This window comes from Symphalangus syndactylus, chromosome 21 (assembly GCF_028878055.3).
Source record: "Symphalangus syndactylus isolate Jambi chromosome 21, NHGRI_mSymSyn1-v2.1_pri, whole genome shotgun sequence".
In the NCBI taxonomy this organism is placed as follows: Eukaryota; Metazoa; Chordata; class Mammalia; order Primates; family Hylobatidae; genus Symphalangus; species Symphalangus syndactylus.
The window spans coordinates 82,101,642-82,121,007 of record NC_072443.2 but is presented as its reverse complement, the minus strand read 5'-3'; the positions used below and the strand labels follow the sequence as shown (position 1 = coordinate 82,121,007).

Sequence of the window (19,366 nt, the reverse complement as noted above, 5' to 3'; positions counted from 1 at the left end):
CAAAAGAAACTATCATCAGAGTGAACAGGCAACCTACAGAATGGAAGAAAATTTTTGCAATCTATCCATCTGACAAAGGTTTACTATCCAGAATCTACAATGAACTTAAAACAAATTTACAAGAAAAAAAAACCCCATCAAAAACTGGGTAAAGGATATGAACAGACACTTCTCAAAAGAAGGCATTTATGCAGCCAACAAACATATGAAAAAAAAGCTCATCATCACTGGTCATTAGAGAAATGCAAATCAAAACCACAGTAAGATACCATCTTATGTCAGCTAGAATGGCGATCATTAAGAAGTCTGGAAACAACGGATGCTGGAGGATGCGGAGAAACAGGAATGCTTTTACACTGTTGGTAGGAGTGTAAATTAATTCAACCATTGTGGAAGATAGTGTGGCAATTCCTCAAGAATCTAGAACCAGAAATACCATTTGACCCAACAATCCCATTACTGGGTATACGCCCAAAGGATTATAAATCATTCTACTATAAAGGCATGCACACGTATGCTTCTTGCAGCACTATTTACAATAGCAAAGACTTGGAACCAACCCAAATGCCCATCAATGATGGACTGAATAAAGAAAATGTGGCACATATACACCATGGAATACTATGCAGCCATAAAAAATGAGTTAATGTCCTTTGCAGGGACATGGATGAAACTGGAAACCATCATCCTCAGCAAACTAACACAGGAACAGAAAACCAAACACCACATGTTCTCACTCATAAGTGGGAGCTGAACAATGAGAACACACAGACACAGGGAGGGTAACATCACACACCAGGGCCTGTCGAGGGGTGGGAGGAAAAGAGAGGGAGAGCATTAGGACAAATACCTAATGCATGTGGGGCTTAAAACCTAGATGATGTGTTGATAGGTGCAGCAAACCACCATGGCACATGCATACCTATGTAACAAACCTGCACATTCAGCACATGTATCCCAGAACCTAAAGTAAAATTTAAAAGAAAAAATAGAGACTATAAAACAGACCATTTGAGTCAGTACAGTTTTTTTACATTTTCCTTGAAAACACTGCTTCTCAAAGATCAGAATTTTCTTGTACAGCTTTAAATACGGTCACTCTACTTAAAAGTATCCCAAGAACATGAAATTTAAATACAAATAGTACAGCTCTCTTTTAAGCAATAGGTCAAAAATAATGAAATCTATTCCATACATGTGGAGATAAAATAGTATTATAATTTTGTGCCTTCAAAATATGCCTCAAAATCCAACAGATGTGTTAATTCTACCCTTCTGGGAAACTTTGCTCTGTGAGTTTAAAACGTTTTAAAATTAAGTTTAAATTATTTACTTGTCAATGACTTTTGAGAATTCATTTGTGTAAGTTCCAGGCTGAAAAACGAATACCCAGTAATTCTGAGTCTAAAACACATGGGCAAGTTAGTTAACAACGCTGAATGAAAAATATAAATACAGCTAAGAACACTATTGCAAGATTTACTGTAAAAAAAAAAAACCTTTATTTGCATGTCAAATCAATGTATAAATACCTTTATTCAGCTGCTAAGTAAACTTTAGAGCTTATCAGTCTTTTCAGCTCATATTATTACAGAGATGAGAGAAAATACTATCTTTGAAAAGATAAGCGCTGGAAATTCATAGAATAAATCAGGACTAAAATATACCACAGTCTTGCTATCAAGGAAAACCCAGTCCATAAGATAGTCCCATATTCTAAGTTAAACAATTTATGAGGTTTTTACACCACCTTAGTAAGAAGACTATGTGTGATACAGTCTAAGAAAATGGATGCAGTTTACTGTTAAAGCCACTCTTAAATGAAAACCTTACACTTTACAGTGTCTTTCAATTCCAAAAGCACTTTCATATCCATTATCTCACTTGGCCCTCACAAGTATCCTGTAACGTAGAGAAAGAAGGTAATTTCTGCCTTTTTTACCAATGATGAAACAGTTCATCAGTAGCAAATCTAGAGCTGGAATCTACATGTTCTCATTCAGTAAGATGGCTATTCAACACACTGCCTCTCTAGCAAATATAAGTCTAAGGGCTCAGCACATTTCAGTTGTAAAGGTCAAACTCCTTAGTTCTATTCACAGCATAAACTGGGTTATTTTTATTATGACTGCGATATGAAGTTTACAGATTTTTTTTTATTTCTTTTCCTGTACATACTTTGTTTAAGGGTGCACTACCCTTACCCGATGAAGGTAGAAATTTGATAGGGATACATTTACATGCAGCAAAGTTGGCAGAGAAGTAAATTTATACAAACCATTTTTTTTCACAAACCTTCCCATAAAGTCACATAAGTACTCTCAACAGACTGTATTTTAAAATATCAATAAGAACTGGTGATCTTAAAATGAATTAGAAAGCATTCACAGCTGTCAGAAATTCATCTGAACCATAAAATTATATATTTTTGAGAGAGAAATAATATTTTGGGCACATGAAATGAACGTTCCATCACCATACCTCTAAAACATATTTTGTAGAGAATTTTCTCACACAAAGAGTTCACATGCAAAACAAACTGTAACAAAACTATTCAAAAAAATCTTTCAGCAATGCTAAAATACTTTAACTATATAACGTATTTTCTGTGCTCTGTCTACTGTGACTTACCTCTCTACCAAGAACTTACTCATACTAAGGATATTTAAAGCAAAGCAAATACTATACAAATAATTATTAAATCGTATTTCTCAGAATCCTTCGTTATCTGATAGCAATTCAAAGTACAGTCATGCATTATATTAATGATGGGCATATGTTCTCAAAAATTCATTGTTAGGCAATTTCATTGTTATTTGAACATCATGGAGTCACTTACACAAACCTAGATGGCATAGCCTACTATATACCTAGGCAATATGGTACAGCCTATTGCTTCTGGGCTATGAACCTGTACAAAATTTTACCATACTGAATACTGTGGACAACTGTAACACAATAGTAAGAGTTTGTGTATCTAAACATATCTAAACATTAAAAAGGTAAAGTAAAAATATAATATACAGTATTATAACCTTATGGGACCACCTTCTTGTAAGTAATCTCATTGACAGAAACTTTGTTATGCAGTGCATGACTGAATCATTTAAAACACATCCCTAGGATTTACTGTGACCTTCAAATGTCAACACTATGTTGATTCAGAAAGGATAACTTTCTAATACATTTCATGTTATTATAGTAGTCCACATGTAAAAACCACACTTTATGAATTTAGTAAATCATTTAGGGGAATGTAGTTCTAGAAAGCATGTTTAAAATACCAGTTTTTAATTCTATCATACAGAAAGTCAAATTTCTAAAACAAAAACTGAAAAAAAGCTATCGTGAGATGGGTTACATGATGGATAAATATGTCAAATGTACAGCATTGAGGTACCAGCATCATACTTACAGTATCTTCATAGTTTTGCTTCTGTAGCCCTTTCCAATTTGAGGTCTGTCTTCTACCATTCAGTGTCACCATGGTTACCTAGACTTTATTTATTCATTTATTTTACACTTCTCTTCAGCTGAATAGGGCTAGGCTCTCTTCTAGATACTGAGGATAAAGCAATTAGCAAGATAGACAAGGTTACTGTCTTCATGAAACGTATGTACATGCCAGCGAGAGGAAGGACAAACAAGTAGGCAAATATATATCAGACAGACGTTAAGTATTACTTTAAATAAATAAAGAAAGCAAGGTAACAAGACAGAAAATGATGGTGAAAGGAATTGTTTTTGGCAGAGTGGACAGGAAAGCCTCACTCGGGAAGTGAGTAGCAAAGAACGTATAAAGCTTTGTGGAAGATATTCCAGGCAAAGGGAACATCAGGTGAAAAAGTCCTTGAAATGGGACTAAGCTTGGTGTACATCAGCAAGACAAGAGTGAAGAATGGGGAACCTGGTAAGAAATGAGTTTAGAGAGGTAAGCAGGGATCTGATCAAGCAGGGCCTTAGAGGCCATGCCAAGGAGTGTGTATTTTATGATAAGGGCAATGGAAAGCCACTACAGGGTTTAAGGAAGGGAGTTACAAATTCTGATTAACATTTTTAAAAAATCACTAAGACCATAAAGAAGACTGTAGAAGGAAAAATGTAAGATAAAGAAAACTAATGATGAAGGTGTCACATTTCATTAGTACTTGCATGTTTGGACGCAAGGTAGGTAGCACACTGTACCTATAACAATATACTCCCATAACTTAATTTAAGGTTATTCTTTGATCATGAAATTAGGAAGAAAAATGTAAAGGATAGGATCAGATATCCGAAGATATTACTCAAGACACTCATGGTGGATACGAAATAGAAGTCTTTTAGAAAGACTCCAAAATCTGATTTTAAAATAACTAAAGTATAACCTCAAATATCACCGGACTGTATCCAATAACTAAAAGATTTTAAGCAATCAATTTTACAATATATGTTATTTTTAAATGAGCTAAAAAATGAGAGTGCTATACATTAAAGATTACAAACTCTCAGTCTGCTGGTATGTTTTAAATTTTTTGCTTTGTAGTTTTTTACTTGAATGAGTTGCTAACACTGAGAAGTAAGATGATTTCACATGAAAATCCAGGTTTCTGTATTCAACTCAAAAATCAGCAGCTCCAGGCTGGGCGCGGTGGCTCACGCCTGGAATCCCAGCACTTTGGGAGTCCAAGGCGGGAGGATCACAAGGTCAGGAAATCGAGACCATCCTGGCTAACACGGTGAAACCCCGTCTCTACTAAAAATACAAAAAATTAGCCAGACATGGTGGCGGGCGCCAGTAGTCCCGGCTACTCGGGAGACTGAGACAGGAGAATGGTGTAAACACGGGAGGCGGAGCTTGCAGTCAGCCGAGATCGCGCCACTGCACTCCAGCCTGGGCAACAGTGCAAGACTGTCTCAAAAAAAAAAAAAAAAAAAAAAAAAAAAAATCAGCATCTCCAGCACCTTTTATTCTTGCAAGGCAACAATCTTGGAGGTGAGCAACTCTATTTATTCTTATAAAGTTCTACTACAAGCTTCTCTAAAAATAAATGGATAAATTCATTATTTTTTTACTAACATGGGACTTTTTACACTGCTTTAAAAAGAAAAGAGAGTGGAGGGTGGAGCCAAGACGGCGGAATAGGAACAGCTCCGGTCTACAGCTCCCAGTGTGAGCAGCACAGAAGATGGGTGATTTCTGCATTTCCGTTTGAGGTACTGGGTTCATCTCACTAGGGAGTGCCAAACAGTGGGTGCAGGACAGTTGGTGCAATGCACTGTGCACGAGCCAAAGCAGGGCGAGGCATTGCCTCACGCAGGAAGGGCAAGGGGTCAGGGAGTTCCCTTTCCTAGTGAAAGAAAGGGGTAACAGACAGCACCTGGAAAATTGGGTCACTCCCACCCTAATACTGCGCTTTTCAACGGGCTTGGAAAACAGCACACCAGGAGATTGTGTCCAGCACCTGGCTCGGAGGGTCCTATGCCCACGGAATCTCGCTGATTGCTAGCACAGCAGTCTGAGATCAAACTGCAAGGTGGCAGCGAGGCTGGGGGAGGGGTGCCCACCATTGCCCAGGCTTCCTTAGGTAAACAAAGCAGCCAGGAAGCTCGAACTGGGTGGAGCCCACCACAGCTCAAGAAGGCATGCCCGCTTCTGTAGGCTCCACCTCTGGGGGCAGGGTACAGACAAAGTCAGCAGGAACCTCTGCAGACTTAAATGTCCCTGTCTGACAGCTTTGAAGAGAGTAATGGTTCTCCTAGCACACAGCTGGATATCTGAGAATGGACAGACTGCCTCCTAAAGTGGGTCCCTGACCCCCGAGCAGCCTAACTGGGAGGCACCCCCCAGTAGGGACAGACTGACACCTCACTCGGCCAGGTACTCCTCTGAGACAAAACTTCCAGAGGAACTATGAGACAGCTGAATTTGTGGTCTCACAAAAATCCACTGTTCTGCAGCCACCGCTGCTGACACTCAGCCAAACAGGGTCTGGAGGGGACCTCTAGCGAACTCCAACAGACCTGCAGCTGAGGGTCCTGTCTGGTAGAAGAAAAACTAACAAACAGAAAGGACATCCACACCAAAAACCCATCTGTACATCACCATCATCAAAGACCAAAAGTAGATAAAACCACAAAGATGGGGAAAAAACAGAGCAGAAAACCTGGAAACTCTAAAAAGCAGAGCACCTCTCCTCCTCCAAAGGAATGCAGTTCCTCACCAGCAACAGAACAAAGCTGGATGGAGACTGACTTTGACGAGTTGAGAGAAGAAGGCTTCAGACGATCAAACTACTCCGAGCTACAGGAGGAAATTCAAAACAATAGCAAAGAAGTTAAAAACTTTGAAAAAAAATTAGACGAATGGATAACTAGAATAACCAATGGAGAGAAGGGCTTAAAGGAGCTGATGGAGCTGAAAGCCAAGTTTCAAGAACTACATGAAGATTGAAGAAGCCTCGGGAGCCAACGTGATCAACTGGAAGAAAGGGTATCAGTGATGGAAGATGAAATGAATGAAATGAAGCGAGAAGGGAAGTTTAGAGAAAAAAGAATAAAAAGAAACAAACAAAGCCTCCAAGAAATTTGGGACTATGTGAAAAGACCAAATCTACGTCTGATTGGTGTAACTGAAAATGACGGGGAGAATGGAACCAAGTTGGAAAACACTCTGCAAGATATTATCCAGGAGAACTTCCCCAATCTAGCAAGGTAGGCCAACATTCAGATTCAGGAAATACAGAGAACGCCACAAAGATACTCCTCGAGAAGAGCAACTCCAAGACACATAATTGTCAGATTCACCAAAGTTGAAATGAAGGCAAAAATGTTAAGGGCGGCCAGAGAGAAAGGTCGGGTTACCCACAAAGGGAAGCCCATCAGACTAACAGCTAATATCTCGGCAGAAACTTCACAAGCCAGAAGAGAGTGGGGGCCGATATGCAACATTCTTAAAGAAAAGAATTTTCAACCCAGAATCTCATATCCAGCCAAACTAAGCTTCATAAGTGAAGGAGAAATAAAATACTTTACAGACAAGCAAATGCTGAGTGATTTTGTCACCACCAGGCCTGCCCTAAAAGAGCTCCTGAAGGAAGCACTAAACATGCAAAGGAACAACCGGTACCAGCCACTGCAAAAACATGCCAAATTGTAAAGACCATCAAGGCTAGGAAGAAACTGCATCAACTAACGAGCAAAATAACCAACTAACATCACAATGACAGGATCAGATTCACACATAACAATATTAACTTTAAATGTAAATGGGCTAAATGCTCCAATTAAAAGACACAGACTGGCAAACTGGATAAGGAGTCAAGACCCATCAGTGTGCTGTATTCAGGAAACCCATCTCACGTGCAGAGACACACATAGACTCAAAATAAAGGGATGGAGGAAGATCTACCAAGCAAATGGAAAACAAAAAAAGGCAGGGGTTGCAATCCTAGTCTCTGATAAAATACACTTTAAACCAGCAAAGATCAAAAGAGACAAAGAAAGCCATTACATAATGGTAAAGGGATCAATTCAACAAGAAGAGCTAACTATTCTAAATATATATGCACCCAACACAGCAGCACCCAGATTCATAAAGCAAGTCCTGAGTGACCTACAAAGAGACTTAAACTCCCACACAATAATAATGGGAGATTTTAACACCCCACTGTCAACATTAGACAGATCAACGAGACAGAAAGTTAACAAGGATATCCAGGAATTGAACTCAGCTCTGCACAAAGTGGACCTAATAGACATGTACAGAACTCTTCACCCCAAATCAACAGAATATACATTTTTTTCAGCACCACACCACACCTATTCCAAAATTGACCACATAGTTGGAAGTAAAGCTCTCCTCAGCAAATGTAAAAGAATAGAAATTATAACAAACTGTCTCTCAGACCACAGCGCAATCAAACTAGAACTCAGGATTAAGAAACGCACTCAAAACCGCTCAACTACATGGAAACTGAACAACCTGCTCCTGAATGACTACTGGGTACATAATGAAATGAAGGCAGAAATAAAGATGTTCTTTGAAACCAACGAGAACAAAGACACAACATATCAGAATCTCTGGGACACATTCAAAGCAGTGTGTAGAGGGAAATTTATAGCACTAAATGTCCATAAGAGAAAGCAGGAAAGATCCAAAATTGACACCCTAACATCACAATTAAAAGAACTAGAAAAGCAAGAGCAAACACATTCAAAAGCTAGCAGAAGGCTGTAAATAACTAAAATCAGAGGAGAACTGAAGGAAATAGAGACACAAAAAACCCTTCAAAAAAATTAATGAATCCAGGAGCTGCTTTTTTGAAAAGATCAACAAAATTGATAGACCGCTAGCAAGACTAATAAAGAAGAAAAGAGAGAAGAATCAAATAGATGCAATAAAAAATGATAAAAGGGGTTATCACCACCGATCCCACAGAAATACAATCTACCATCAGAGAATACTACAAACACCTCTACGCAAATAAACTAGAAAATCTAGAAGAAATGGATAAATTCCTCGACAAATACACCCTCCCAAGACTAAACCAGGAAGAAGTTGAATCTCTGAATAGACCAATAACAGGCTCTGAAATTGTGGCAATAATCAATAGCTTACCAACCAAAAAGGGTCCAGGACCTGATGGATTCACAGCCGAATTCTACCAGAGGTACAAGGAGGAACTGGTACCATTCCTTCTGAAACTATTCCAATCAATAGAAAAAGAGGGAATCCTCCCTAACACATTTTATGAGGCCAGCATCGTCCTGATACCAAAGCCTGGCAGAGACATAACCAAAAAAGAGAATTTCAGACCAATATCCTTGATGAACATTGATGCAAAAATCCTCAATAAAATACTGGCAAACCGAATCCAGCAGCACATCAAAAAGCTTATCCACCATGATCAAGTGGGCTTCATCCCTGGGATGCAAGGCTGGTTCAACATAGGCAAATCAATAAATGTAATCCAGCATATAAACAGAACCAAAGACAAAAACCACATGATTATCTCAATAGATGCAGAAAAGGCCTTTGACAAAATTCAACAACGCTTCATGCTAAAAACTCTCAATAAATTAGGTATTGATGGGACGTATCTCAAAATCCTAAGAGCTATCTATGACAAACCCACAGCCAATATCATACTGAATGGGCAAAAACTGGAAGCATTCCCTTTGAAAACTGGCACAAGACAGGGATGGCCTCTCTCACCACTCCTATTCAACATAGTGCTGGAAGTTCTGGCCAGGGCAATCAGGCAGGAGAAGGAAATAAAGGGTATTCACTTAGGAAAAGAGGAATTCATATTGTCCCTGTTTGCAGATGACATGATTGTATATCTAGAAAACCCCATTATCTCAGCCCAAAATCTCCTTAAGCTGATTAGCAACTTCAGCAAAGTCTCAGGATACAAAATCAATGTACAAAAACCATAAGCATTCTTGTACACCAATCACAGACAAACAGAGAGCCAAATCATGCATGAACTCCCATTCACAATTACTTTAAAGAGAATAAAATACCTAGGAATCCAACTTACAAGGGATGTGAAGGACCTCTTCAAGGAGAACTACAAACCACTGCTCAATGAAATCAAAGAGGATACAAACAAATGGAAGAACATTCCATGCTCATGGGTTGGAAGAATCAATATCGTGAAAATGGCCATACTGCCCAAGGTAATTTACAGATTCAATGCCATCCCCATCAAGCTACCAATGATTTTCTTCACAGAATTGGAAAAAACTACTTTAAAGTTCATATGGAACCAAAAAAGAGCCCGCATAACCAAGTCAATCCTAAGCCAAAAGAACAAAGCTGGAGGCATCACGCTACATGACTTCAAACTATACTACAAGGCTACAGCAACCAAAACAGCATGGTACTGGTACCACAACAGAGACATAGATCAATGGAACCGAACAGAGCCCTCAGAAATAATGCCACATATCTACAACTATCTGATCTTTGATAAACCTGACAAAAACAAGAAATGGGGAAAGGATTCCCTATTTAATAAATGGTGCTGGGAAAACTGGCTAGCCATATGTAGAAAGCTGAAACTGGATCCCTTCCTTACACCTTATACAAAAATTAATTCAAGATGGATTAAAGACTTACATGCTAGACCTAACATCATAAAAACCCTAGAAGAAAACCTAGGCAATACCATTCAGGACATAGGTGTGGGCAAGGACTTCATGTCTAAAACACCAAAAGCAATGGCAACAAAAGCCAAAATTGACAAATCGGATCTAATTAAACTAAAGAGCTCCTGCACAGCAAAAGAAACTACCATCAGAGTGAACAGGCAACCTACAGAATGGGAGAAAATTTTTGCAACCTACTCATCTGACAAAGGGCTAATATCCAGAATCTACAATGAACTCAAACAAATTTACAAGAAAAAAACAAACAACCTCATCAAAAAGTGGGCGAAGGACATGAACAGACACTTCTCAAAAGAAGACATTTATGCAGCCACAAAACACATGAAAAAATGCTCATCATCACTGGCCATCAGAGACATGCAAATCAAAAACCACAATGAGATACCATCTCACACCAGTTAGAATGGCCATCATTAAAACGTCAGGAAACAACAGGTGCTGGAGAGGATGTGGAGAAATAGGAACACTTTTACACTGTTGGTGGGACTGTAAACTAGTTCAACCATTGTGGAAGTCAGTGTGGCGATTCCTCAGGGATCTAGAACTAGAAATACCATTTGACTCAGCCATCCCATTACTGGGTATATACCCAAAGGACTATAAATCATGCTGATATAAAGACACATGCACACGTATGTTTGTTGTGGCACTATTCACAATAGCAAAGACTTGGAACCAACACAAATGTCCAACAACGATAGACTGGATTAAGAAAATGTGGCACATATACACCATGGAATACTATGCAGCCATAAAAAATGATGAGTTCATGTCCTTTGTAGGGACATGGCTGAAACTGGAGAACATCATTCTCAGTAAACTATTGCAAGGACAAAAAACCAAACACCACATGTTCTCACTCATAGGTGGGAACTGAACAATGAGAACTCATGGACACAGGAAGGGGAACATCACACTCCAGGGACTGGTGTGGGTTGGCGGAGGGGAGGGACAGCATTAGGAGATAGACCTAATGCTAAATGACGAGTTAATGGGTGCAGCACACCAACACGGCACATGGATACATATGTAACAAACCTGCACATTGTGCACAAGTACCCTAAAACCTAAAGTATAATAAAAAAAAAAAAAAGAAAAGAAAGTGCTTGTCCTTTTGCCAACTTAAATATATTCCACTAGCATCCATGAAGAACCCATTATGAAACAATAACTGATATGAAGAGTTTGGAGTCCAGGTAAATAATTCTTTTTTTTTTTTTTTTTTTTTTTTTTTTGAGACAGAGTCTTGCTCTGTTCCCTAGGCTGGAGTGGAGTGGCGCGATCTCAGCTCACTGCAAGCTCCGCCTCCCGGGTTCACGCCATTCTCCTGCCTCAGCCTCCCGAGTAGCTGGGACTACAGGCGCCCGCCACCGCGCCCGGCTAATTTTTTGTATTTTTTTAGTAGAGACGGGGTTTCACCGTGTTAGCCAGGATGGTCTCTATCTCCTGACCTCGTGATCCGCCCGCCTCGGCCTCCCAAAGTGCTGGGATTACAGGCTTGAGCCACCGCGCCCGTCCCAGGTAAATAATTCTAAAGGCACTAGAACTCTTGGAGATTCTATTGAACATTTATTCCACAACCAACCCCAAAGGCAAATGCTGACTCCAAGATCTGAGGTGTCCAGTAAGGTCCTAGTTTCCAGTAGGATGACCTGCACCTCCACACCTTTATGCATGACAGTAACATTTCTTACAACTTCACAGGGCTTACAAAAGTGGAGAGCAAGTCCCTTCACCCAGGGCATCAGCTGCCATGTATGAGCTAATCCACTATTCAGACGGATACTCAGAGCATAAATTGCTATATATAGGAAATGAGAATCAAATCAACTAGTCCTGTCAAAAGGATTATGTTATTTCATATAAAATCTACAATAAAGCATTTTTAAAACATATCACATCCTTTCCTTTTTTAAGCTTTCTGACAAGTCAGATGAGACTCCTTAGGTCTAATTTATTTTTGTACTATTTGCTAGATACCACATCAATGTATGGTGTTCATAAACAAGAAACAGTTGCACTCCACAAGTCTATAGAAATGACAGTAAACAACGAGCTGAGACCATGAGATGAGAAAAAAGTATAATCGAACAAGCTTTTCTTTTCCCTCAAAAATACCATCAGAAACGTAATTTTAGCACCCCAGAAAGCAACAAGCTAAAATTGTGAATAAAATAGATGTAAAAATATACTTTTAATGCAAAGCAAAGGAAAGAAAAATGCGATCTCAAATGTACATGCATGGACATCTATGGCAGATTTTGGAGTCTACTTTTATGGAACACACTTCAGGAAAACAAGCTTTGCTTCTACTTAAACATTTCAAAACATTAAATGTGTAATAGTTTTCCCAATGGCATATGGTTTGAATTGATACTGGTAAATAATTGCACATAAAATGAAACTACACTGAACTAAATGTTAGTAAAAGTGACAAAATAAAATACTAGCAATATAAGCCATTGCATGGGTGTATGCCATATTATCAGGTGAAAAAAAACTATTGCAATTACAGGCTTTCATTATTTATTTCACCTTTATGTAATTACATCTTATACATGTTTATTTAGTACTATCAATCTGAGACATCATTTTGAGAATATAATTAATTGGATAGTAAAACAGAACGTGTGTGTGTTTTACTATTTTTCTCTTTATTTCAAAAAAGTTGGTCTTTGTTAGTTGTGTTTAACTGCCATCTAGAGTTAAAATGAATCCATTTCTTTTCCCCTCTACTTCTCTTCAAAATTTTAGGCATACAGGCAAACATGTTTCACTTCTACTTCACATTAAACAAATATTCGTCAGACAAAAAAACTGTAAAAGGATAACTTTATCCCATTTTTCAAATTACTGTTAGCAATTACACCTGCTACAAATATTTTAAGTTGACTAAAAATTGAGACTTACATTTACACTAGTTAAAATGCTATTTTTGACTATATAAACAAGCCAATGAACAACCTAATACACATCTGGACTTTGGGAAATACATTAAAAACTTCAAGGTAATTTACAATCTATTTCATGACCTACAGTTTTTTTTTTTTGAGTCCAAGAAAAGCAGACCCAAATAAAAAGATATTCAGTAGTTACTTCATTTTTTTCACATATGAAAAATATGATTATGAAAAATTAGCTAAATCCCAGGCCAGGCGCGGTGGCTCACACCTGTAATCCCAGCACTTTGGGAGGCTGAGGCGGGCAGATCACCTGAGGTTGGGAGTTCAAGACCAGCCTGACCAACATGGAGAAACCCCATCTCTACTTAAAATACAAAATTAGCCGGGTATGGTGGCACATGCCTGTAATCCCAGCTACTCGAGAGGCTGAGGCAGGAGAATCGCTTGAACCTGAGAGGCGGAAGTTGCGGTGAGCCAAGATCGCACCATTGCCCTCCAGCCTGGGCAACAAGAGGAAAACTCTGTCTCAAAGAAAAAAAAAAAAAGAAAGAAAGAAAAATTAGCTAAATCCCAACTGCATATTCAACTAACTAAACTTTTTACTATTCTTATGTTAAAAGTGGCATTCAAATCCCAATTTCAGCAGGGAATTTGTAAGAATAAGCCATTAGTACAATTACTCAGCTTTCAATTTAAGAAAGTCATTATTAAAAATCTATTTTAAAAAGGGATACTGAAGAGAAAAATGAAATTAGATTTGAAAATAAGACTTGATGCCCTAGCACAGAAGAAATGTATTCACATGAAGTGTTCCAAAAATTAGGTAAAATATTACTGTTCTCATATAAATAAGGAGTATAGGTTTTTTTTCAGTTAACTTTCCCAAATGCATTAAACCACAACGGCTTTTTCTTACAATATTTTTATACATCATTAGATTCTGAAACAAAGAAGCTGCAATCCAGTAAAACTGCAACCCTTGTCCTTTCAAAGGAAATTATATGCAAGTTTTCAAGTGGATGCACACAGCAAACAATGAGGATGAAAAACTGGCTGGTGCAAAGAGCCTTGAATGCTTTCAATAAACACAACTGTAGAGCACTACAAAAAGATGGAAATAGCAGAATACAATACTTATCAAGTACAGTACTCAAGTATGCATTTAAGAAGGTTCTTAATTGCTTGCTCAATTGTGGACTAATAAAGTTATTACAGGATTATAAGAATCAAAGAGGAATAGAGAGAAAAAAAATAAGCAAGCCTGAAGGCCATGAACGAGAAAACGCCTACCTCAAGAAAAGCCTGGATTAACAGTCATAGAGACTAGTGAATGTATTGAGAGCCACTGGAAAATCAAGGAAACAGGATTGAAAAAAAAAACCTTCTATAAATTTTATACATCTGGAAAAGTGTCCATTTAAGACAATGGGTTTGTCTGAGCTCTAAATTACTGAAATTTGTGAAGTAAAAAGTACAGATAGTCCCTGACTTACAACAGTTCGAGTTATAATTTCTTGACTTTACAATGGGTTTATAGGGTATTAAATGCATTTTTGACTTACAATATTTTTGACTTACAGTAAGTTTATCAGGATGTAATCTCATCATACATGAAGGAGCATGCGCATACACATTTACTATGTATACTGTTGGGGCTTAGAAAACAACACTGCAAAATGAATGGTGTTTTGGCATGCTGAACACTTTGAACCATAATAGGAAGGCCTTAGAAATTACCTCAGAATCAAGAACTTTCTTCTTTATTTTTTTTCTTTTGAGACAGAGTCTCGCTTTGTCACCCAGGCTAGTCTCAAACTCCAGGCTTCAAGCGATCCTCCCACCTCAGCCTCCCAAACTGCTGGGATTATAGCCGTGAGCCACAGCACACCTATAATTCCAGAATCAAGGACTTTCTAATCTCTCCTGTTCTCCCTTCTCCCCACCCCCAGAACAGGATGAAATTTAACTTTTAATATTCCTTTATCCACCTTAAGACCTGGCCCACCAAAGAGAACATGACTGCCTTCCATCCCCTCCTTGAAATTTTATTACCAGGAAAGAAGACTGAGGCATGTAACCACACCTGAAGGGATTTTGTTCTGCCTGTTGGGCTCAAATTACAAAGAAAATCATTCACAAGCTAGTACTTCTACCTCCCAGGTCCATTCATCTTCCCTAATTATCTCTCTGAAAATTGCCTACAGCACCCCCTTCACCACTTCCCTCTCCCTGCTGGAGTATTTAAGCCTCAACCATCTGGCCCCTCTTTGAGCCTAATATTTTATATGGCTCCTGTGTTTATGCACATTAAGCATATTTGTATGCTGTATTAGTCCATTCTCACACTGCTAATAAAGACATACCCAAGACTGGGTAATTTATAAAGAAAAGAGGTTTAATTGACTCACAGTTCTGCATGGCTGGGGAGGCCTCGGGAAACTTACAATCATGGCGGAAGATACCTCTTCACAGGGCAGCAGAAAAGAGAATGAGTGCACAAGCCAAGGGGGAAACCCCTTATAAAACCATCAGATCTCTTGAGAACTCATTATCAGGACAACAGTATGGGGGAAACCACCACCATGATTCAATTATCTCTACTTGGTCCCACCCTTGACACAGGGGGATTATTACAATGCAAGGTGAGATTTGGGTGGGGACACAGAGCCAAACCATATCATATTCCTTTTTCTCTTATTAATTTGTTTATTGTCAGTCATTTCCACAAAGGTTCAAAGAGAGTAGAAGGGAAGCTTTCCCTCTCCTGCTATAATACTACAAACAAATGACTTCCTAAGAATCATCATGCGTGCTTTCAACTTAAAATTTCTAATGTTTTCTCAAATGCATTTTACAACTACTGAGGTTTTTGTTTTTCCAAGGAAGGAAAGGCCATATGCAAATTCTCACTGGCAATCTCTAGGACTGAGCATAGTTTTATCAGCAAGATCTTATCTCCACTGAGAATGTCTAGAACATAAACATCAACTGTCAGAATGATTTCTCTATTGCAGCATTTTATCTGATTGAACCTAAATTGATACCTGGTTCACTAACAAAAGCTCTAAAGAAGTATCTGCTTATAAATTCTCTCTAGTCAATACCCATCAAGGGCCAATTTAAAGCATTTCAGATATATTTTGAGTACAGAATATTTTACCATAATAAAATGAACAGACTACAATTACGGAACAAGGTAAATTTCTGATTATTTTATTTCAAAGTAAAGTACACAGGCAATTGGACCCACTACCAAATTTCACCCAGGATTTCCTGAAATAGGAAGAAAAACTATGTCAGTCAGGAGCTCTTTATTTTTTTAGTACTTGTCTATCCAGAGAAAACGCAAAGTGGGTCTAAAAAGATGGCCTTTAAATAAACTATAACAGAATTTACTATTAACAACTTGGAGTATTTGAAATAGTCAAGGATTCTGCAATTTTTTTTATTTCTTACTCTTTAAAGCTTGTCCTTTCTTTTCCATCCTCAAGCCTTCCTTTTCTGTCTTCATTTCTATTTTCTACTCACCAGTCTTACCTCCTCCAATAATTTCATCTCTTTATTACTATCAAACCTCCATTTTCAAATTATCTGGCATCAGAAATGAAATCTTCAAAATTAAGGAAAATGAGAAAACATTCTTCTCAATGCTTCCTTTCTACTAGGCCTCACACCAGATGTACTCACATGCACACATTTCTATGCAAGCTGCTTCCCTTACTTAGAACACTCCACACCACACTCCTGCCACCTGATACACCCAATCACAAAAAGACTTCCAAATCAGCCCATTTTTCAAGGTCCACTGCAGTCCTTCAAAATGCTGTCTATACTACTCCAGCTCATAGTGCTCTCTCCTGTCTTCTCTATCATCCTCCTAATCAGCATACTTTTTAATTCCATAATCTCAAGATAACATACAGAATCATTTAGAATACTAACATCAAACACCTTGGAGTTCATTTACTAGCAGTGTGATCTTAAGTAAATAATTTCTGTAATTCTCAATTTTCTCAGCTATAAAAATGAGGATAGTAAGACTTCGGCACACTTGCTCATAGGGTTTTTATGAGGATAAGATGATTCATGGAAAGTGCCTGGTACAGAATAAACATTCAATAAAAACCATTTTTTACATTGTCAGCCATCATCCTCCAGCTTTTTGTGTATACTTTAAAAGCCCAGCCAGATTCTACGCTCTTAAGGGCAGATTACATCTTACAGATGTTTAATACATACATCTTTATAGAATGTATGACTAAATGATACAATGTTTTCTAAATAATGAAGCTAGGGGGCAATTACAGAAGATTATATGAGGCTGAGGAGATAATCATCGCATGCTGGTGCATAGAACTAGTCCAGAGGTTAGGAAACATTAATTTCACACCACCTTTGCAGATTGTCTCATTATGGGTCAGTTGTTACTTAGTAGGTTGCAATAATTTTCATGGCAGGCTGTGAATGCCTCACTCCAGAAAGTATCCAAACTTACCTAATAAATACAGAAGCTGTATATTAATAGATACAATGTTGCCATAGATTCTTCCTCACCAGCCTGGTGACTCACAGAAAGGGTCAGCTGTGGGCAATATAATGAGAAGGGCAGCTATCACAGACCTTTAAGTAGAAAGTAACCACCTTTATTGGATGCTATAAAATAAATTATCAAAGTCTATCTAGATAACCTCCAAGTGTCTGTGATATATTCCTGATTGCTGTTCTTAAAAACTGCAAGAAAACTCCGAAGGTATTCCTTAGTTCACAGCTAAGGCGGATGGTGACCTACAAAAGTTGGGCTCAAAGTTGAAAGAGCTGGATATGTTCCAACTGTTACTATACAAACTTACACAAAGCAGGGAGATCAGCAGTTTGTCAAGCAACATACAAATGCTGTAATGAGCCTACAGCATTTGTGGGTTGCATTTTCACGCAACCCATTACCAACTTAAGAAAAATCCTTATTTGTAAATGTACATAAAAAATAAGAATTCCTTATAACCATGCAAAAGCTCTATTTCATTCCTAGAACAGACGACCACTCAAGGGTCTACTTTTCATCTTTCTTAAGTGGTAAGGGTATGGAACAGCAAAATCAAAGTTCTTATCAAGTGAAGTTAGAGTACTCTGAAATTATGATGAATGTTAAGGGGAGGAATTATTTCATTCGTTCATTCAAAAATATTTACTGAGCACTTACATGTCAGGCAGTTCCGGTTGCTGAGGATACATCAGCAAAGCAGAGACAAAAATACCTGTTCTTAGGATGTTCAAATTCTAGTGGTGGGTGCACTGGTAAACAAATAAATGAGTGATTACACAATATATGGAATGTTACTGTGTTATGGAAAAAAAAAAAGCAGGTGGAGGATAGGGAGCCATGAGGTGGGGATATTCTTATATTGGAGATTGAAGGAATGGTCCTGTGAGGTGACAGATTGAAAGATACAAGGAGTCAAATCTATAAATGTCTGAAGAAGGGGCTTTCCAAGCAAAGGAAACTATTAAGTGCAGAAGTCCTGATGCAAGAGCTACGTTTTATGTAAATATTCTGAGAGGAGAAGATTAAAAATACACCTTGGATTTTGGAGTCCTAGCTCTTTGTCTTTTACCAGCAGAGTATAATTTATAAAGAAAACAACTTTACCTCTCTTGAACCTGTTTCTTCCTCTGTATATTAGAGGACTGACACTACCACGTACTTCAGTTATTTCAAGGAACGAAAATTAAGAAATGCACTTTACAGAAACGAGGTATTACAAACAGTGCTAAATTAACAACCAAGCTTGTCTCCTTGGCTGTCAAATGAAGCTAATGTGCCCATTTAACAGGGCGTTGCGGGGACTCAATGAGATAACTCACGTAAATATGTCGACTGACACTCAGAAACCCCTCAAGGCATGATCCAGCAATACTACTGTCAACACAAGGTCTACGAACTATGAGCGGGCAGGGGCTCTTGCTGCTCTGCTCAGTATGAGACGCCGAGGACGAAGCACCTCGAAACTGCTCCATAGGCATTCGTTGAATATACCAACTGTAAACTCCACTCACTTTAGACTACTGTGCCGAATTTTTCGCATTTCTACATTCTGCTGGGACATTCCAGCTTCTAAGAACCCAGCTTCACTCTCTGAAACTTTCAACATATACGGCTCTCACTTTAAAGGTCTTGAAATGGAGTTACTACCAGACGGCCTTTCCCTAGGGTTCATAAAGACCCTTTCAAACCACCCTCCCGCGCGCCGCGTACCACAAGCCCACCTTCTGGTTGCCGCGACTACACCTCACGAACCTTTCGCGCCCGA

At 38.4% G+C, this 19,366-nt stretch overlaps 1 long non-coding RNA gene across 1 annotated transcript in view; it reads right to left on the bottom strand.

Moving 5' to 3' along the window:
- The window catches only part of LOC129471177 (uncharacterized), a 77,346-nt gene extending 57,992 nt beyond the window's left edge, over positions 1 to 19,354 (bottom strand). Inside the window, exons 1-2 of the long non-coding RNA XR_010118685.1 lie at positions 19,323 to 19,354; positions 18,259 to 18,350 (exon numbers count right to left, since the gene is read on the bottom strand). This is a non-coding gene — a long non-coding RNA (uncharacterized lncRNA). The remainder of the gene's footprint in view (positions 1 to 18,258; positions 18,351 to 19,322) is intronic.
- Positions 19,355 to 19,366: the final 12 nt, after the last annotated feature.